Source organism: Acanthopagrus latus, chromosome 7, assembly GCF_904848185.1.
Source record: "Acanthopagrus latus isolate v.2019 chromosome 7, fAcaLat1.1, whole genome shotgun sequence".
Lineage (NCBI taxonomy): Eukaryota > Metazoa > Chordata > Actinopteri > Spariformes > Sparidae > Acanthopagrus > Acanthopagrus latus.
In genome coordinates, this window is record NC_051045.1 from 6139868 (window position 1) to 6162967 (window position 23100).

Sequence of the window (23100 nt, forward strand, 5' to 3'; positions counted from 1 at the left end):
TTGTATGTTTGAGCAGTAATGGTGGAATTATAATATTTTCATTCATATTTTTTAAATATGTCTTCATTTATTTACTCTATAACATGTCAGAAATTGTGAAAAAGGCCCATTGCAGATTTTCAGAAACCATAGACCACTTCTAAAAATTGTTTGTTTCCTGTGTCCAGCCATTCAAAATCTAGAATTATTCCATTTAAAATCAAATAAAACTTACAAAGATAAAGATAATGGTGATTTAATTTTTTGGCTTTCCTCGAATCAATTAATAGATTAAAATGTATTCATATTACTAATTTAAGTTATTTCAACAGTGAACAGTCACATTATCGTTCTGTTCTGTACATTAAGAAGTGCTGATAGATTGACAATGGCTATTCATAATGATTCAGTTTTTTTTTTGTTGCATCATCAAAAATCATATTCTACCTTGCCAAAACATTTCAACCCCACTTGTAGATTCTCCTGGGAAAAAAAGCATATTTTAAGAGATTTAATATATTTACATTTTCCATTCAATCCTAAAATTGTGGTTTGTTGTTCAGACTGCTATAGATCTATCCTGACGTTTAGGGGTGCCCCCTCGCCTTGGTCTCTCTAAATCATCCCCGCCACAAACAGTGACCCTGCAGCCTGCTCGCGGCCAGTTTCAAGAGGGAAAGGTGTTAAATCAGTGAGGTTAGGATTTATCACACGCATGTGATTATACATTACAGCACAAGTTCACATTTCTGTCACCAAGACAAGCTTATAGTGCACAGGCAAGGACGAGTAAGGTCAGTGGAAGAATCATTGTCCAAAACAATGAGCTGTGATGTGTGTGTTTTGTTTTTTTTTATTTTAGTCTTTTTGGTTGAAGTATCATTTTTATGAGTCATCCTTTGATGCAGTATCTTTCAAAAAGTAATAATTTCCAAGTCTTTAATTAATCTAAATGCACCAGGTCTCTTTAAGATACTTTATTGATCAAGCCTCTCATCATAAACATGGTTCTGGTGTTGATTTGTTTAGGTTGTTGCAGAGATCGTGATTTGTTCATGAGAAAGAAAAAAAACAAATCTTTGTTGCTGTTGAATTATTCTTCAGACTTTATTCCAGGGAGAAGAGAGGTTAAATAAACAATGAACCCTCTTTTAGTCATATTGAGCTTTTCCAGCAGCTTCTCAAACCTGATGCTTCCTGAACTATAGCTCATATCTGGCAGAAGCGCTCATTATTCTGCTCTTTGTACCGAGCAGTGGAGCACAAACTGTTTACTTCTTTAAAGTATAAACATGGCACACTTGCATCAGTGTGCCAAGTTTATTGCCAACTAGGCAATCACTCAATTATTGGCAGGAACTAGAACTTATTTCATCATATTTTATTTTAAATAGTCTATTCATTGTTTTGTTTACGAAGTTAATGATTTTATGTTAATAAGAAAAATATTCAAGCTATTTCTAACAAAAGATAGCATGTATGTACTATTTATTACATTATTTGTACCTTTTTAAAGCTAAAATGTTCTATAGCTGGGTCTGAAATGCTTGCATCAACACAACCATGCATCGGTAGTGTAAATAACATCTTTTCAAATCAGTTTGGGATCTTGTGGTTTCTTGAGCTATTTATGTTTTATCACAGTTGTTTAGGAGAATGCTGCAACACTGTTCAGCTGTGAAGAACCAGAAATGTTTTGTGGACTACGCAACATCACCTGACTTTCTATCTGCATGAGGATGAGGAGATAATAACTGGATTTTGTGGGTGAACTCTTTTATGTCATCCAGCCAAAGCTGATAGTGGAGGAGGCCACCTGTAACTAATAAAGAGATCAAGCATCTGGCACGATTACAGTAGTGTTAGATTAAAAGGTTTGTGCCTAGGTTCAGTTTCTTGCTTAACATTAAAATAATCTGCAAATGAATTATTATCAAATTCTACACCGGCCCATCACATATGAATGTAACTGATATGTAAGAAAAGAGAGCAACAAGTGAGCTACAGGTTAGAGGTGAATTGAGTCAAACAAGAGGAAACGCTGTGATTGAAACATCTCTCAGGTTACTTGTATCCTGCAGCAGGCAAGTCACTGCCAATTGTTTCCTCCTTTTCCACCTCCTCCTCCTCCTCCTCCTCCTCCTCCTCCTCCTCCTCCTCCTCATGCCTGAGCTCGGGTCCACTTATGGCCCCCAGACTCCCTCTGACATGTGGTCACTGCCTCAGGACGTTACCATAGCGACAGACCCCCTCGGGCTGGAGGAATGGTTTTTACGCTGCGGTGCTGCTGGTCAGATGGGAGGGGGTGGAGGCTGTGATACAGTCAGCCTCATTAACATCCTGTATGGCCCTCCAGGGTTATGGAGATGACCTGGCCGGCCGAATGAATGAACTCAATCTAGTTGATTTGTTCCTTCACACTGTTCCACAAGAGACACCACCGACAATTACCCCGTCACAGGAACATTTATTATCTCCATTTACAGATGTGAGGTCTGTTTAATCATTTTACTTCCAGCTAATTCAGACACTCGATATGAAAAAAAGGAGAATTACTAAACAGAAAATATGACTCTGATGCATTAAACCTGGAACTTAAGCGCCTCATACTTGGCACTGCTTATATAACGTCGCTCTGAGCTTGTTGGGCTAGGTGAGGAGAAGCTAAGAGTCCATTAAGCATGGCCATCTATAATTCACCTCACTCTTGCTTACTGGGTCACTTCAATGAGGCTTTTCTGAGCTGCTACAGCAGGAGGCTCTTGTGCTCTTTAGAAAAACTGCAGATGATTAAAAAGTTTAAAATAGAATATGAACACACAAGCAACAAGTATTCATTTTCAAAAGAAAATCCTTGTTTAGTGTTTCGTTTAAAGACATTTTGTGGCAACATTCAAGCATTCATTTTGCACCAAAGTCCCCTTTTTTATCAAACATGGTCAAACATGGCTCAGAGAAAAAGGTCATGAAGCCAATATTTAACATTTTGCTGTGGATTCACAGTCTAACACGAAGTCTGAATGGGTCTTAACAGCCTCCCCAGCCGCACTGTATCTAATGCTGTTTGGCAGATAGTTCAGTGTATCACTCATGCCCTATTTGGCTTGTGTCTGCCTGTTGTCCTGTATGCATCTTGGAGCGTGTGTGCATTTGTTGTCCATGGGCAACTGTTCAGTAAATAGGGCAATTAAGTGTGAAAAGCAGAAAGGAGCTAGCATGTTCGTATCTCTTTGGTGGGGGAGATAATTTATGCTAATAACATCTCTACCGCTCAAGCTGCCCAAAAATGATAGCAGACCCTTTTGGCTTCAGAAGAATCTTTTCATCCTCTTGGAGGGGAAAAAAAGTGGTTTCTCAACACCTTGCAAATAAGACAGCTGTGTGGCAGTGAATGAATCTCTCTCTCCCTCTCTCTCTCCCAGCCTTTCATCTCCAGATGATAATCTTTTCTCCTTCACTGTCTTGTATGGTGCATGTTTGTTCTTCATTTAGCCTGTGGAATACTTGAAGCCTAGTTTCGCCTCCATCTCCCCCTACTGCTATCTCTTGCTCTCTCTTGTAGCCTCACACCCTGCACACAATCTATCATCATTTTTCCTTCAAGAGCCGTCAGAGGAAGTCGCTGCATGTGTGAATGTATTACTGTAAATAGTATCCTATGCATGAGTGATGCTTCTTAATAACACTTAAACTCGAGCTCAGTATGCTGTTCATGTGGCATAAATTCCTCTATCACACTGAGGGGCACATAGGCATTGGGTGGCTGTGGAGAGCAAGGGGCCATGATGGCAGTTCAATAAATAACCTCAGTGAAAGTGGGAGCAATAAACCATATGAAATCTCTACCAGCTACCCACTATCATGCTCAGCAAGGTGCTCTCATGTCATCCACTAAGAACGAATGTGACAGCTTCCAAGGCTCAGATAATTTCTTTTGTGCACAGGCAAAAAAAAGCCTGATCAAAATGTGGGTTATAGTTTCAAACATTTGGTAGTGAAGGAATTGTTTGATATTCTGAGAGAAGCTCTTGTTCCAAGAGCGCTAAGTGAAGTTGCTGCCTTTACATTGAATGAGAAGTAACCACCAGCACCTGGTTAGCTTCGCACAAAGAATGGAAACAGGTAGACTCAGATAGCATTTTTAAAAAGGAAACAAAAGAAGGAAGGAAACCAACACTTCCAAAGCTCAGTGATGAAGACCTTGTAATGTGTTAAAATGTATGCAATATGAAATTTGCCATTTTATGGTATGAAATTATTGAATTTAGATGCATCTTGTTGCTAAGCCCTGCTCACACATTATGTGCCTTTCATCGTCACATTTTCATCCACATATTAAAGAATAGCAGTGTCATTTATTCAGAGTATTTTTTTTCTGTCCACCTGATGAATGTAAAGGCTTTGTTCTTATTTTATGCATCAAAATGGATATTGCCCTTTCCAATTGGTCTCGCGTGGGCCTCCACTTTTTCTTCGCCACAGTCCAGTCTTCTCCCAGTGGTTCTGTATCAACGGTGTGTCTCTAACATCAGAAATAACCGTGATGACCTTCCCTCAAAAAGTTCAGCCATTTTTAAAACATATTCCTCTTGTCCATCTTCCTGCTTTTTATTCAATTGTTCTTTTACAAATATTTATGACATTGGTTGATTTAAACATGTTGTCTGAGAGCAAAACCTTATCAAACCTGAACCACTGTGGTGTAAGATAAGATGACACTTGTTAATCTGGAGAGCTTGGACCAGTGATGTAGTTTGTTGTTTTATTGTTTTATTTATGGAGTTGATTGATGATTTGGATGGATTGGCGCCTTCCAGGAAAATGTCCAGTAAACAACCCCTTGTAAACCCCTTGGTTAGTGTATTTTTTAAATCTTTGAGCAGAGCAAGCTTAGCTGTTTGTCCCTGTTTCCTGTTGTTATGCTAAGCTACGTTAGCCTGCTGCTGGCTAAGCTTTATACTAAGTGCAAACATGTGAGTGGTATCAAACTTCTCATGTCTCTTGTCAAGAAAGACCAGAAATAAATTTGCAATGGAAGGGGATTTCTTCTTCTCGTCTCGCAAAACCTATTTTCTATTACAAAAGAAAAGTATAATAACTTCATTCACAGCCAAAGACATTCATAAGCGTTTCAGTGTGTTCCTAGTACTGCACTGTAATTAAACATTAACCATAATAGTCATCATCACACCTTGCTCTGATTTATCGAGAAATAATTGTTCAGATAATCTTAGTCTAAATTAATTGGGTTAATTAATCACCACTGTGTCCTCGCCCTCCCTCCTTCAAATAAAGGCATCGTAGGTTCTTTCACATTATGTTCCATCACGAAGGTCAGAGCAGTGGGTAATAGACTGTCGTTTCCAATTTGTACTTCCACGCAAAGGAAGAGCAAATGCATTAGTGAGATGGTATCAGCGTGTTTAAAATTAGACAACAAATGGACAGATTTGCATGCATGCTGCATGGATGAAGCAGCCCAGCAGAAAGATTACTCACTGTTGTGTGCAGCAGCAGCAGCAGCAGCGAGGCTAGAGAACAATCACACACCAGATACTAATTTTCTTTCTGAGGATTCACTACACCTGTTCGCAGCCAAGGGGACAAACAGAGTGACTAGCTCCTGACGGCGCAGGGCGCTGGGTTTCATGAAAAAAAATAAAAGAAATCTGCAACCAAACAAATTTTCCACCAGGCAACATCGAAACAAGCATTTTCCTCTTATGTATTTTTCCTACCACTGCATGTCAGAGAGAGAGGTGAGATCAATTTCCACAGGATTAGGCTGCCTGAGGAAAATGATTGCTTTTTCTAATACTTAGTAACAATTTTTCAATTTCCTGTGGTCTTTGTTACTCTCAACATTTTTGCAAATGAGCAAAACAGAGGCAAGCGGCGTTGCTGCTCCGCGAACTTCACCTTGGGACCAGGCATCATTTGCATATATATTGAGAGCATACGTTTTTGGTTTATAATAGTCACCATTCTGGGGTGGGGGCGGGGAACTGGGGGCGGCTGGCAGGCATTCTGTCACCTGTTATGAGGCCCTTGTCCATGAACATCCCTGGGAGACGAAAGCAGGCGATAATTACGGTGCGGGGACTAAACTGGTGTTGCTCGCTCCCTTCACACATTGTTTTAAATCTGAAGAGAAAAAGTACAACAAAGATGGCCGCGGGGCACGTCTTTGTTTCCACAAGCTCCCAGAGATTTTCAGGAGGCTACAGAATTCACAGAAAATGAAATTAATCTATCGGCACAGCACTGATCCTGTGGTGATTACAGTTTGAGCCTGACACTAATAAATCCACACGTTCCACTCTTTGCACTTTCGCAGTGTGCAGGAGGCTAACTACATTCAGGCGGAATCAGTGGAGATGCACTGCAGATGGTCACATGACAAATGGCTTTATTGCCCCGTTATGGAGATTTGAATCATAATTGAGTGTCTCAACAGTGATGTGTGCACTTGGTATGACTCACAGTGAGTCTTTTGCCAGAGGACAGATGAGCTCTGTTGCTTCTTCCTCAATCTGCAGACGTGTTTAGATTTCACCTCAAATCTTTTTAAACCAGTCTCAGTATTTCTATTCTCTTTGAATATTTGTGCAAGATTTACGTCTAAATAAAGAAAAGATTTACCGGGAGGAAAATGTTTAAACACAGCACGATAAATCCAACTGAAGAGAAACCAGATTTAATTTCCAAATTGTGAAATTTATCTGTTATCAGAGTTTTTTTTTTTTTTTTTTTTTTTTAATTTAAACAGAGTAATGTGAGCATGCACGTTTGCACACTGATGCATGTGCACCACGCATCACTGCTTTTGTGTGTGTCGAGCGCTTTTCAAAGGGCATGCTTTTGTGCAGGCACAGATGATGCAGCTGGCAGAAGCATGACTATTGCTGGAAGCACGTCCACGTTGGCACACTTACAGAAAGCCTTGGCTCCTGGGTCACACTTTATATAGGCTACATAAAGGCTGCCTGCCCGTCTGCTGTCTGGCCCATCGATAACGGCTGTGATGTGCAGCCTTTAGAGTGCAGGGACAATATGAATCTGTTTGTTTTGCTAAGTCTAGAGCTGAAATGATTAATTGATTAATTGATGAGTCAATCGTCAGAAAATCAGAAACAAAAAAAAACATCTGTCAATTGTTTGTTTTGTGCAAGAAAAAAATGCCCAAAAATTCCCTGTTTCTACGATCTCAGATGTGAGGGTTTCTCTCTTTTCTTAATCTGTTTGTGATGATAATTAGATTTTCTTCAGAGTTTGGCCTGTTTTAAGGTGCCAACTAGAGTTTAGAAAATTGTGATTCTGAAAAATGATCTTTCTTTTATCTTTTTGACAGTCAGTTGATTTTTTAAGAAAATATTTGTCTGATTAATGAACAATGAATGGCATTCATTAGAGTGCATACCTCCAGCAAGGCCCAACAGTCCCCTTTTATTCAGTCAATCCAAATAAATAGATTTTTGTTACTATCTGCATCAAACTGTACACACTCATAGATACCAATCACATAAATATGCCAGACTTTTTCAAGATCCATGCAGTATTTTCTGAGAAATTAATGAAAATATCAAAAAACAAAAGAATTCCTGGATTTTTCCCTTTATCAGGATCTTCAGCAGAGGTTGATGGGGTCTATTCTGGGCCGAGACACACTGTCCTTCTAATTTTGTGGAAATTTGTTCAGTTGTGTAATCCTGCTGACAAACCAGCCAACCAACAAATAGACATGGCTGAAAAAATAACCTCCATCTTGTACCTCCTCAGTTGCAGCCCAATCTAAGTCATTATCAGTTATTTTTAGCCTGGATCACAATACACAATATATTTCAAAATCTCCTCAAAAGCCCTTCATTAATGCTCAGACTGGACCACAAAAACATATTTCACAACAATATTGGGTGACAGTTGGTTGATATAAGGACTAAATGGGTAGGCAAGTATCAGATTAAGTAGAACAAGTCTGGTCTTTAAAACCAGAACATGTCTGGACTTGCCATATCACGCTATAACAGTATCCAAAATATGTAGTCTCAGATCACAATAAGCCTGTAATGTTGATGTATTGCCCCACCCTATTCTCACATAATGTTGAGGGTTTATCATTTCTCCTGTGCAGCTAATCTCCTGTGTGAGGTGTGACTGTGTTTCTGTTTAAGATGGCAGATAGCGTCACACTTGATGTTATAGGATGCAGTTACAAGCCCATCAGTCTCAGAAATGAAGAAAACATATCAAGAAGATAAAATCATCAGGTAATAATCTTTTGGAACTTCAGTTAGGTTGCCCTCATGTTGTTATTCTGAGTTTGAGTTTTCCCCAATTCTCAACCCAGTACTCAAAATTAAACACTGTAATACTGTAACAGGATCAATCATGTTTCCCATGTAAAGATAGCTCCATTTATTCTGTAATTGCCTGATAAATTAACCAGCACAGACACCTGTCAAAACAGCAGACAATCTCTGTGAATCCACCTCCCAACAGGCTCATCTTGGTGGGCTAAGTTGGTAATGACAACTCCCCAAGTCTGTCCCCTCGGGCTGAAGGATGAGAGCACTATAGAGTTCTCTTTTCCCATCCATCCCTATTAGGATAATGCATCAAATAGACATTTTAATTTGAAGTTCATTTTCTCCTCAAGGCTCTGTAAATGTCTTCAAGCATGCACGCTGGAAGAGATAACCTTTCTTTGCAGCGTGTGATCTTTTTATTTTTGTGTCCTAATGAAATGTTCACTTGTCATTTACTACAGTTTGGCATCGTGGAAGGGTGTACATTTTGGATAGGGCATTCCTTTTGAAATGAAGTGGCTTCCAAAAAGGCAAAAAAACCCCACCATGATGTTTCATTCATAGAGCTCCTCCTCCTGCTCGACTATAAACAAAACCGCAGATGACTCATTGATTTCTACAAACAAACCAAATTGCCAGGAGTGGTTGCACTCCAGTGTGACTCTGAGGAAACCTCATCGCTCAGCAGTTATATTGTTGTGCACCCAACGACCTCTTTTTTTAAACCTAGCTAGTGTGACGGTAACGTGCGTGAAATGAGCGCCGAGCCCTGCCAGCGGTGCCTTAGCCCTCGTAGGGCCCGACACCTGCCTACGCTCAGCTGTTCCTGCCACGCTTGACCGCATGTGGCTAATAAACAGACCTGTCCTTATCACTGGAACTCCATTAACGGGGGTCGCAGTCACCTGAATCCCTGGCTGGGGCGACAGCAAATTACAAGGCAAATGTAATGGCTTTTGCTGTATTGCCACACACTGAGATAGTGAATTACACCAAAGGCCTGATGTTATTACATGTCCCCAGGACGCTGGCTCTGTGTTTTATGATGACTACAGTGAAAACCAGGTCAGTGCTCAAATTGTCATGGTCTTTGCCTCCATTGCTCCAGTTCTATCTATCATGTCCATTCAAAGAGAGAACAAAGGCATGCAGCAGGTCCTGCACTTCACATCAGCCAGTGTCGAGCATTTCGGACAATGTCTCATCCACACATAGATACGAAACTACTACCTTTATTATTATTGTATGTATAAGGTGACAACATCTCTTAAAAGAGGTACAGATGTTAAGTGTTAATCTGGTCACCACCCAATGACATCCAAAGGACCTTATGATGCTCCTGAAGGAGAAGAAGACTGGTGACCGGAGGGTAAGGAGAGATTTTAATCTATCATGATTTGACACAAACATAAATTTAGACTAGTATCCACCTTAAAGCCGGGTCACGCCAGCATTCAAGTGAAACGTAATGGTATAATCAATTAATTGCAATTAAATCACAGCAACCAGTGGATCTGCAAGCAGGGGTACATTTTTGTGTCTAGCTAAAAGCTTATACTGCGTTATTTCCCAACAACAGGTCTTCTTGGCCAAAAAAGATGTTTCCTCATTCTTAAAGATGCAGCTGGAAAAACAGTGAATTAGTTCAGATCAGCTGCTCCGCCAATGAATGTCTAAGGTGCACTGGCTGTACGGAAGATCTGGATAGGTTAATACATTTTGAGCAAGGCTCCATCTCTGCGATGTATCAAGATCCATGGTCTTTACAGTGCTGAGGGAACGGAGAGCCTGAGAGCCCAAAATGGAGGGAGCTAATTTAGCTCATTAGCTGTGTTTCACTATTTACTATTATTTAACCAAAGGAGTATAAACTGCTCCCGTAACAGAGATACAGTTTTGACAGAGGATTGACGTTGTGTAAATGTTTTTTTTGTTGTTTTTTTTTTTTTGTAATTTGTAGAAACCTATAGTTATGTTAGTCAGATATAAACGTGACCTTGAGCTGACGAGCTAGCTAAGTGACTGTTATAACTCTTTATTGAATGACATGATGACCATTTCTCTGAACAAAATGCAAACCACAGAGAATTTAGAGCTCAGACAGTTATTGTTTCTAAATAGCACTAGCTACTACATGGACCCACTTGCTAGCATGTCAGCCGTTAGCTTGCCTGTACAGAGGTTCATTAACTTGTTCTACTAGTAGTCCCTACGTCACCAACTTATTGCATGTTTCATGAGAATACACATTTTTCTTTCTGGTGTGACCTTTACAGGGTTTTCATCAAAGCAGTGCTGAAGGAAGAAAGGCTTGATTAGTCGAGGGTCAAGGTGAAACAGGAACGTCTGAGTTCCATTCCAGAAGTAAGAGAACGTAATTCAAAGTCCGCCTGACATTTGTTGCTAATAACTTGGTATGTCATGTCTTTTTTTTTCTTGCAGTCAATTTCCATATGTTTAGAAACTGACTGCAATAAAAAAAATGGAATTAGCTTAGCATTAAGTAATATTATCGAGCCTTCTATCGAATAACATTAGACCTGTCCATATGGTAAACAGTTATTAATTAAAATGTGTTGAAGTAAAATTTGAAATGAAACAAATCATAAAAAGAAACTTTCTTAGATTGCTTTCTGATGCAGTATTTCTTTGCACTGCTTCCTGTGGGTGATATTTATTAAATGTGACCTCTCTGTTGTCAACAGAACAAAAAGGGGGCATATAACAGAAACAGTCAAAGACAAGGGGTTCGGTTTTGATTATTGAACCCTGTATCTTTTCTCTGGCCATACATCTTCTTCTGCCAGGCCTCCCAGGGGCTTCAGGACATCCAGCACCACAGGCCAGCTCCTGAAAAGGAGGCAGGGACAATAGTACCTTCAGGTCCCTATCCAGGCTCAGGAGATACCACTGGGGCCTCATTGACAAATTGTCCTTGTCTGGCCGCATGAGAGAATGGGGATTGCAGTAATTGCATATTTCCCTCTAATTGCATTTGTCACATGTGGGGTCTGCTGCTGTGGAGCCAGGTCTGAGGCCTTTCTCAGTGATGTGTTAAACTAAACAGCTGAACTCTCACCTGCACCACAAGAAGGGGATGTGCAGGAAAGAGGCCTGAAAAGAGGGCAATAAATTATGCAGTGGCACAAAACATCAGCAGAGCAGCAGTGGAGTCGAGCACAGAGGCTACTGCCAGACGGAGACATGCTGCAGGTCCATTAAAGCCTCAGACATGGTCATGAAGGAGTTGACTCAGTGATGCTGTATAAGGACAGTCAAGGGCTTCCACCTGCATGATCACATGACATTTTCTTACATTTAATATAGCAACTTCTACTAAGATAGTTTGGTAGCACTGGCAATGAAATTCTCAGATCTCATGCGCCTTTCTACCATGCCATACAGTATGTAGAAATACAGTCCAGTCTCACACAGAAATGTTTGGTAGACCTGCGTATCCACGACAGGTCAGTCTGTGTAGCTGATGTTTTGGCTTGACCAGTCACGAAAACTACACCTGTGTATGAAGGTGCATTACCAGCAGTGGTCAATAGGTAAACACAATTCAAAGATCCAGAAATTCTGTGTCAAGGCAGGTTTGACGGGGCTTTTACCCAGGTGACCAGGTTTGAGTCCTCGGTGATGCAAACAGCTTGTGGTTACTGTTTTGAGGAAGTATTATTTTAAGCAAAATCATGACCAACATTTTCTTAAATCTACCTAATGCATTTTTTGCCTTTATTTTGAGAATGATTATTATTCAAGGTTATTTGACCATGGAAGAGACCGAGGTAGGCAAGGCCAAATGCACCAATGACATCAGGCTGTTGAGTGGCAGGTTTTTACATGGTTGGCTATGATACAATGTTGAAAAATTACTTGTTAAGAAAAATATCAACACGTTCCAAGATGCAACTAAAATAGTGCAGCAGCTAGAATATAGGGATGAAATATAATTTAGGATAAAATGTAAAGTAAATTATAACATTGGGTGTAAGATGTACAAACTGTGATGTAAACATGTACCATGAAGTAGAATGTTTATTGTAATAACAGATTGTAGACAGGCACCAGAATGAATATACAAAATATGATGTTTCTAGGTATAAACAGGTGATAACTGATATACATCATGAGATGTTAAGTGGTTGTAAAGGATAAAAAAAGAAAGGTTAGTGACCAGCTGACTAAATTATTACATTAACAATTAATTCACCTAAATTAATCGATCATTTACAATTAATTACGATTAAGTACAATGTAAAAAAAAATATGCTCATTATATTGTTAAAGTTCAAGGTGACGTCTTCAAATGTCTTGTTTGCTGATCACTATTCAAAAACCCAAAGATATTCAGTTGATTAAATCAAAAAAGAAAAAAAAGGGAGAATGTCAAGTGTCAGAACAGTTTCAGATGTATTTTCCTGTTGATCCGCACATTACTGTAGCTCTATTTTCAGCCCCGTTTCACATGTTTCACCCCTGTTTCTCTGCTTCAGCAAAGTTTCATGCGGTGGGTTGAGGGGGGGGCAATAATAACGAGCAGCCCTCGTCTTGGCTTCTGGTGCTTCGTGATATGCGGCCAGGCTGCTGCATTATACAGAGGGGTTGTACAACTACATTTTAATCCACTCGTGTTTCTGGCCTGATAAAAGGATTCTCTCCATCTCTTTCTGTTTAATTCACACCATCATCAATCAAATGTGTCCTTGCCCCCCCCCCCCACCCACCCCACCCTCCCCTCCTCCTGGGTTTTGGGGGTCTGCAGCAGATAGGTTGGGGGTCCCCCGAGGGGGTTAGGGACATGACGGACTGGTCACAGATGCCACCGAAATTAAAATGCAAGAGTCTGTGCAAGGTGTTACATTTCTCAGACATGCTCATTTGCAGTAATATCTGAGCAACATAAGGAGGCTTATCTGTGATTCCACATACGACTCACACAAGATTATGTGAATATGATTAAAAATACACGCTATTTGGGCGTGCAATCTGCATAGTGTGGCTACAAGTGTGGAAGATTCCCTGTGTGGTAGATACACTGTTTTTGTCTACCACCATTGTCTGCACATGACAGTCGCCACAGGCTACTTAGTAATGAATATGTGCCTGTAGCATGTGTGCTGTGTGGAGTCTATGAATAGAGTAAATATGCACATCTCTGCACAACAGGTCAGCCTCTGAACACAGATAGAAGGGACTGTCATCAACCACAGAACGAGCTCATGAAACTACAAAGGAATTATGTATAAACAACCGCTCAGTGTGTGACTAAAGTGTCACACGATGATGTCTGATATTCCAGCAAACCCTTTTTGTCTAAATAAGGCTGCAGCTCTTTCTTCCTCATTGTCTTTCAGAAATATCCTTAAACCTCTGATGGTCGCTCTCTTTATGTGACACATGAATATACGCTCCTCTGACAGGTAATACAGGCTGTAACAAAAATAGCACATTTTTGAAAAGACCAAGTTGATCGTGACATTTTCATAAAAATGAAGCATTTTGAACAGATTTGCCAAGGTAACATGGTGACTACTGAGTTGTAATATAATTTAATCTCACAGTAGAGCACTTTGTAAGAGCTTTACTTTTACAAATAGTACAACGGCAGTAAATAATATTTATTTGTATAGCACGTATAGAAACCAGTGGCTGACAAAGAACAATGGCAATAGATAACTAAAGAAAACAGATACTTATGTGAGAAAAGCAAGTCTTAAAAATCAAACAGAGATGTTACATAAATCCTACACACATTGATACACACATGCAAACAAATTCCTCAAAATAAATATATTGTATTATAAAATATATCTAGGTACATGTGGAAGGTATCCGTCAATCGGGCTGGGCACAATAGGCTTTAGATATGTGGCATAGAAATTGATGTTATACTTGATATCTCAATATCTTGAAATCGGACTGGCAAAAAAAAAAAAAAAAAAAAACAATATGGCATATTTTGACTACATTACTCATTATCAGTTTTGCAACAGTATGTCAAGATTTTTATTTCATTACATTTCTTCACAGTAAAACAAGCATTGCAGTATTCTCCTAAACAATTAAAGTAGATGGAAGCTTGTTTTAAACATTAAAACATCAACACATAAAAAAGTAAAATGACTCCATGCAGCTCATCCATCGTTTTCCAAGTCTTTGAAAGCTCCTATATCCCAGATTGAATTGAAAAATCATTTTTTACACCCTTTTCTAAATCTTCTCTGTTGCTGCTAAGCTAAAAGAGAGCACCCATCCTAAGTGGGTGCAAAAACTAATTGTGTGTAGAACGTGTAAATAACCTCTTTTAAAATCAGTTTGGGACAGCTGGGCTTCCAGAGACTTAGATATGGCTGTAAAGTTTATGGAAAGGTTCAAAAAAATGTTTTTACAATTCGAAAACACATCCCCATTGGCTTCAGTTGTTCAGGAAAATGCTTGCAACACTATTTTACTGTGAAGCTCCACAAATGTGTCTTTACCACTAAACTTCACCTGATAGAATTTTCATTTGTGGGTGAACTTTTACTTTAAATCTTAGACCTCAGGTTGTAGTGGACACTGAGATAATATGCGACACACAGTCCAGTTAGATTGAGTACTCTGTCTTGGTTCCTAAGAAATGAGTGCACCATCTGAATCTTTTTTTTTTTTTTTTCTTGTTACATAAAAATCTAGACAGTCTTAATTTAACAGTGCACGCTTTGCACCGAGGCTACAGGAGCTTTCTTGGCCTTTCATATCACGTAAAGGTCCCAGACAGACTTGTAACGCTGTCAACATTTTATCTGTATGAAAGTGATACACCTGCGCTATGTGGCATTTCTGAAAGGACAAAGGACACAAACACGCATGCTGTTGTTGTTTAGTTCTACAGGCTGTTTTTCATCAGGTGGCAGGTGTTAGGAGAGTAAGAAGTCAATGTCTCGCCTCTCCCGCTACAGTTCTTTTTGAACAGTTCAATTTGAGCAAAGGATTAAGTGTCCATCATTAATCATAGGCTAATCTTGTAGATTTAGGCAAGTGGGTTCCCAAAAGTCAATACAGCTCTAATTTAATCAGAGAATGTCATCACAGTTTAGGAAGCAAAATGGAGGGCTTACAGGGTCTAGAAGAATTTGCTTTGAGCCGATCACCTTTGTGAACAATAGGCTCAGTTTGAGGGCACTCTGTGGGTTAATAATTTATGATTTATATGCTTAAAGTGAAATAAAATCAGTTTGAAGTAAAAGAGAATTCTTCAGGATAGCTCAAAGTAAAACCTGCGTGATGTTATATGTACGGGCAATGGAGTAACAGCTTTTTTTGTCATTCAACAGGTTTAAAGAAGTGATGGCTGAGAAAAGTCTAGGAAGCTTTTATTACAAAATCTAAATTGAAATAATGTTATATAAATGGTATATTATAAGTACATGCAGGCGAAGCATACATTACATTCACTATAAACGTCCACTGAAACACAAATTAAAGACCTGTTAAATTTGTATTACGAGTTGGAGTAAACTGGGGTTTAATGTTCTCAGAAAACGACTTTATATGGCGTTAGTAAAACACATGTAACATAAAGTTAGCATGATTCACTAACAGGGCTGCTGCTCTCTCTCAGTGTGACTGCAGCCCTACTTCTTAGTTGTAGTTAGTAGTTTGTGGGACAAAAGTATAAATATTTTATGGCGAGTAAATAATTCAACACCTGTGTATTCCTCAGCGGTTCACTACCAGCTCTGATCCAGTCACTTCAAGACATCTTTTGTGGATGGAGAGCCCTTCAGCCTAAATGACACTTGGCCAAATAGCACTTAAGTACATGCTCAATATTTTAACAGGGCCGTGCAAGGAAGCTGTGGAGTGGCTGAGCTGTTCCTGTGGAGTAGAACAGGTGGATTGTTTTGTGTGTGTGTGTGTGTGTGTGTGTGTGTGTGTGTGTGTGTGTGTGTGTGTGGGAGGGGGTTGTGTGTGAAGAAGCACAAGCATAAATCTCTTATTGCTTCTCTGCTCGGGTCTAATAATTAACTCGGAAATTCTCCAATCCGAGTCCTGTGATCGGTTCCACAAGGAGCCGATTATTATTATCAATATAGAATGTAGATGTCTAGTTTTTACATTTATGTATGGAGCATTTTTACCAATAATGTAACCATGGGAGAGATGGCCTAATATTTATATCACGGCATTCTTTATGTGCGTGTGTGTGTTTTGCAGGGATGTTGTAATCTTTAATTTTATATCATAGTTTTACAAAAATAAAAGGGATACGCCACTCAAACATGTTTCTACCTCTTTTCACAAAGGGGTCATATCCTAAGAAAGCGTGTTTATTGGCTACAAGTAGGAATAAGGGAATAGGCCTGCCTGTGTTCTTGGAGGAGAAGCCTGAAAGATGATGAAGGTTATTAACTGGTTATTTAATGGCTTCAAATGAGACTTAATGTTTGCACAGTTTCTCTTGACTAACACCAAGTATATAAATATTAAATACTCCGCCATTGCTCACGCTGGTTTCATTAGCCACAGATTGTGTTAATGCTAAGTTCAACAGGTTACCCTCAAAATTAACAGCAACAGAAATAGCAAAACTTAGTTTCTAAGTTTGAAACTCAGTGACGACCCACCTTAGAGTTGCAAAGTGAATCGTTGTGAAAGCAGTTTGAAGTTAAATAGTTAGTGCACACATAGCCTGAAAGAGTTTTTCAAATATTGAGGGAACATTTCCATGAACATAAAAACATCAATTGGGTCTTTATTTCCTTGCATGATTGAAGTAGATGAAAATGAACGAGTTGGTTCTAGCAGACAACAACAGAGAAATCGGGGTGCTTTGCTTTTACTTTCCACATGTTTGTGTTACTGAAGTTAGCAGTGTGAGCTGTAGTTACTTGATTTTTGTCATGTAGTCCTATCTACAAGCCTGTTTTGCTCGAAAGGTCTACTAAAAAATGTAAACATATGGCTGAAGATTCGTTGCAAACTGCTATTTCTTACATCGAGAGCCCTGTCTCTACCTGTTTGTTTAGAGTCCTGTAAAAAAGGTTGCATATTGTAATAAATACTGTGTATTTTTCCATCCAGAGTTTTACAAAACAGCGAGGCACTGTGTTTTTTATTTTTACAGAGTGATTGGTGTATTTATATTGCAGCCTGTCTGCAGCAGGTGTATGTGGGATTGAGTCAAAGTAAACCACAGTCTGTGTGAGTTCATGTTAATGAAGGGACAGGTCACCGGGTGCAACAGTGTGACTCATTGATGTGCCGTAATAGTTTTTTGGGCAACAATGGAGCTCTGTGGCACAGGGGAATAAGATATATTAAGCTTCGGATACACAGTCAATACCTGTCAGAAAAATCAATTCATTGTCAGTTTTGGGGTTTTGCTCGAGGTTTGATGACAGTAAAAAATAATAATTCATAAAATTAATATCTCCAAGCATATCATTCAAAGTCAAATAAGAAATGTGACTGGTAAACAGCTTAAATATATTTTAGAAAAGTGAACAGTCATCAGTTCTTTTCTTGCTGCATTTGCAGGTTTTGGTAATCAAATTTAACACACTGTTTTCCGAACTAAACACAGATAAGTGTAGAGAGGCCATTGTAGGAGCTCTGATTAACGTTCTGTTGATGAGAAAATTAACTTATATACACTTCATTATAAACCCGGCAGACCTCAAGGACCCAGACTTTTATGAAGCTGGGACCAGATGTCATCCAGCCACAGCCCCAATTAATCTCCGGGCCTTGTAACACGCCCCTGGAAACAAAAAAAAAAACCTGATTGGGTGTGGAGGGCAGAGACAGTGAGTAGAAAGCGAGGGTGAGAGATGCTATCCGGGGAGCAGCCGGCCCTGGCGAGTCTGCAGAGGGTAAGATAAGAGGGGGGCGGCTGCGGCGGAGCCTGGGTCTCAGAGAGGAGGCTGAGGTTATTCATTGCTCTGCCGTGAAAGCTTGAGAAGATTACCCAGAGCCTGGTTGGCAGTGATACAAGGGGGACAGGCAGAGGGGGCCCCCCTCTCACCCCTTTGTTCCCCATCCATCTGCTTGAATCTCACAATGGCTCATCAGGACCAAGTAGGGTGGAGGGGTGGAGCAGCAGAGGCTTGCAGAATGGGAGGAAGTGAGCGGGTGGGGTGGGGCTGAAGGGAGGGGTGTGGGGGCAACCTGCAAGACATTGGGAGGTAACGCGAGGCAGTGTAGGGAGAGTGAAACTAAAGGGGAGGGAGAGATAGAGCAGGACGGGGAATGAATCCTGGAACACGGTGCTTGTTGAGATTGAATGAATGGTGCTGCAGCTGACAAGCTCTGACAGACTACATTGGGAAGGACCAGGGAGGCGGGTGTTCACATTGTTATTTTCTCGGAGGTAATGGGCTGGCAGCTCCTCTTCACTCTGAATAATCAGTAGTTTGGTTAGACTCAGACACCACTTCAAACCATGATAAATACACCACTCCAAACCCTTGCCACCAAGAGGATAGCATTTGTCTCTAAATGCCTTGACCACCATATTTATCTTGTTGAGGAATGATCAGATGATGATGGGTGCTTTCTTCCATTACGCAGGTAATTATAGGTATTTTTACAGAGGAAAAACATCGGTAACAGCCTACCTTTACAGCAGGGGGGCTTTAAACTGGTCCCACTGCACTGATGGTGGTTAGGGATGGTTATAATGGTGAAATAGATCCAGTTTATTCTGGGCTGCCAGGGACATGTTTATGCACAAACACAGTAAACATGTTATTGTGCATGTTATTATAATCTCACTCTCTCGTGTTTTAGCATATCCTGATTATTTATTCATCATGATGATAATTCACCATAAGCTGCCACTGTAATTGAAGATTCACTGCATACATTTCAGGGTGCAGGACTGCTATAGGCTTTTCTCAAGGAAAGGTGGTCGATTTTTTAATTTATTTTTTTTATTCAAAGTGCAGCAGGTACTTTTAATGGAGATTCACTACTCATTTTTTTTACCTAAGTAGCCACGGGAATGAGCACAACCCAAAAGTTTTTTTTTTTTTTGCATCAGAGAAATGTAAATCTAATGTTAAACGCCGCAGACTGGAAGCCTGTGGATGATGTTCGACAGATTCAATCAGAAAAGGATTTATCGACTTACGCGTCCAATCAAACTAGGTTAGATTTTCTCACCACGTTGCTTCGGTAACCCCTCCTGAAAAGCTGACACTTGGGTCGACCCATCTTTTGATTGTTCTCAATGTAACTAGTTCATGTGTGACTGTATGAACAGCTAGAGGCTATTACACCGCTGAATAGGAATAGCAGACCAATTACTTTGGCCCAGATGGAGGTGCGTGCTCCTCGGAGAGCGCCCTATCCTTGCCTGACACCCATGCACGCGCACACACATACACACACACACACACACACACACACACACACACACACAGTCTGGAGACCCTGCACTCTTGGTAGTGAGGGGAGATGAAGAGGGCTAATGAGGTACACAAATATTAATTCTAAACTGATATGATGCTCTGACAACATTTTAAACCAACTGATGCTTCCTGACTGTGTTTGACATTTTGATTGTCTCTAATTGCTTCGCGGTGACAGATGACACTCAGCAAAAGATTGTCATTTTAATGCATCCAAACCTCAGTGGATGCAAGTGCACTGTTTATGCATTTCAGCAGACCAAAATTGAGTGAATGGATGTTGCAGTTGAATCCCTCTCCGTCCCAGAGGAGCTTTTACTGGGACGCTCCCAATAGGATCCTATCTCAAACCAAGCCAGTGTAGCTGGCGCTCACACACACAGCGGACATATGGCCAATCTCCCATCGTCTGCTGTGCTATTTACGGCTCAGTAGCCTGTCATTTGTTTTGCCTCTCAGAAACCAGTATGACACCTGTTTGAATTCTCAATAAAAGGCTTTTTTATGTCTGGGAGAAGGCTGTTGTCACTTAATCTTTCTCTCTACATCACTGATAATTGGTAGTCTGCTTCTTTTTTTTCATAATTTTGACAGCTATGTTTTTGTTTATGTGGATGAAAATTAAATCTCACAATGATTGTCAAGTCAGCTATCAAAAGTCAGAGAAACAGTCAAAGAATTGTTGATGCATCCATGTGCATCGGGACATGATTGAACAGTGTAAAGCTGTGCTACATTTCTTCTTTACTGTACACACTGAATGTTAATAGCTAAAATCTTTCTTATTATTTTTTTTTTTAATCCATGGTCTGTGGTCCATTATCTCATCCTCATACCACACCCAGTTAATGTTTGATGCCTACCAGCAGCCAGCTTCATGCAAAAGACAGAGGAGCCTCAACAGGTACAAAAAAAACAACAACTAGTGTGTGCTGCAGTTTCTTCTGATCTCATTTGATGTGTACGCTGTATAATTATAAAAATGTATATACGCCAGTTAAATCACAAAACGAATCATTTATGTGCCATATTTATCCTGGCTGTGGTCGGCTGGGCTTTGTCCAGAATTTACTCCGCCTCTCGCACAGTGTGAGCTGGGATCCTCTCCAGCCCTCCTGTGGCTCTGCATGTTTTAAGCAGGTATACATAATGGATGGGTGGTTAGATAGATGGAAATTTAACCTGGTTGGATTAACACAGGCAGTGATGGCTTTCTCATGGAATATGATTATATTGTTACTGATTTTATAATATTTTATGTTATGATTTTATACATAACACAAGTAATGGGCGTTACGCCAATTTAAAGGTTGTTCCTAAAAGGCCAATTCGTTAGATATGGCCAGAGTTTTAGTTTAAAATAGTATTAACATTATGATTTATTACATAAATCTATGTAATCACTGTGTTGCAGATGTGTCTACTTAACATGATAACCAGCTAGCCCTGTTCCTGCCTGCCCTGTCTTTTCATAGTCCTGGTCAGACCTACTGTAAATCACCTCCATACCATATCCCCCTGTCTTAAAACTGGTATCTGTCAGTCTCATAGGCTGTGTTTAGTCCCAGTCTAGTGTCCAGCCTTGTTCACTTGGAGGCTGGTTGACTGAGCCCCTTTGTCCACTGTGACTCCCCCAATGACTCAAGGTTGCAGTGAGGACAGACTCCCATCAGCTAATAGGACCACTAAGATCCAAAGCTAACTGAGCAGCTTGCTAACAGCAATAAGCATTTATGCTGCACCCTATGGTTTTTGAGTTTTCTTTGAATTCTGGCTGTTGCTTACAAATTAGAACTCTTAAGTAAAAGCTAAACTACTAATGCTTGAAGTTGTGAGGCAGTGAAACAATGGTTGGAGCGTATTTATCTTCTGTAGTATGATGTATTTCTGACTGAAACAGAATATTCAAGGTTAAGTAATTGGGGGGGATTAGAGCATAACCGTGCTCTTCTGAAATGTAAACAAACAGCTCTGACCTGTGAGAGTGCTCTGCTAGCTACCCAGCTACTAATAGTCAAGTACAGTTTTTATTAGGATACCTTTATGTATACATCAATAAGAACAGGATAAATTCATCAAAGTAATATTTAATAGGGAGAGAAAGGGGAGATGTTTTCATATGTGAGTACTCACCAGGACCCTGTGACACATATCTGACAAAACCAAGATAGAACTGAACAATAACCACAGGATTGCAACTTAGAAGACTTCTGTAAAAGTGTAGCAACTGAATGCTTTCCTGTTAAATACAAGCAAAACACCTGCAGTAAAGCAGTGTGAGTTGCAGATTTGAGCTCTGGTTAAAGAAAAAGGTTGCAATGGCTGAAATAACAACTGTGATAGAGTTGCATCAGATTTTAATTAGTGCATAATCAATGTCAGGATGCCAATGTTTTGCACAGAATTAATTTCTTGTTGCTATTAAGCCAGAGGAGCCTGAAGACATGTCTTTTATATTTCAGCAGCAGTCAAAGGTCAAAAAGCTCTTTATGCTCTTTTTTGGCAGGAGCATTTATCTATGCAGGGAAATAAAAACGCTTCATTTTATGGGTCAGTGGTTTCCCTATAATTATAATTGGAAGTCTGTACGAGATAATTTAGTACTACAAACAGATTTTCCAGAGACATTTACTTTAGTTACCTGAGCAGTTGTTTTTATCCTTGTAAGAAATGCTCAGTTTGAATAAACCATTCAGAAAACATGAATCACCATACTAAGTCGATATATGTCATCTAAAAATGTTAAACATTTCAGACTTTTTTTTCCTGTGACCTCAGTATTTGTAGAATACTGCATACTGTCAACCAAACATGTCAACAGTTCTGTACTTCACAGGTCTAATGAACTCACAGCGGGTTATGATATGAAATATTTTCTCTGTGACACTCGCTGTGTTTGGGTCTCTAACTTGAAATGCATCGATCCAGTGTGATAAGCTCACGAGCAGAGGCTGAAGAAATGAATCATCCTTAACCTCAAACTTACACCTGATCAATAACAGGAAAACCGACTTGACACGTTCACTTTCTCGGTCTGTAATGATCACTTTTCTTCATTAATTTGACAGCGCGCCTTTGCTCTGAGATCAAAGGGTTTTTTCCAGAGCAAAACAGATGTTTGCTTAGAGCTCTGTGGACCATAGGAGGCAAATGCACCAGGCCCAGGGGGCTTGTGTGCCCTGGATGTGGAATCATCTTTTGTAACCGTGCTGGAATGCCATTCCTTCTCCACTGGCTGTGTATGCAGGAGACAGCCACAGGCACGAAGCAGGCAATAGAAAGACAGAAAGAAAAAAATGTATACTCTGGCATAAGAACTGGTGTTAGAAATGAGAGTAAACACATGGAAGGAAAAATGTGTTTGACATAAGCTCAGAGAGGTGTGGGGACGATAGTATATCTTGACCATAATT

General features: G+C 39.9%; 1 protein-coding gene across 3 annotated transcripts in view; it reads left to right on the forward strand.

Annotated features, from left to right (window-relative positions):
* klhl12 (kelch-like family member 12) overlaps window positions 1-23100 on the forward strand; it is a 110291-nt gene that overhangs the window by 16844 nt on the left and 70347 nt on the right. The window lies entirely within an intron of this gene.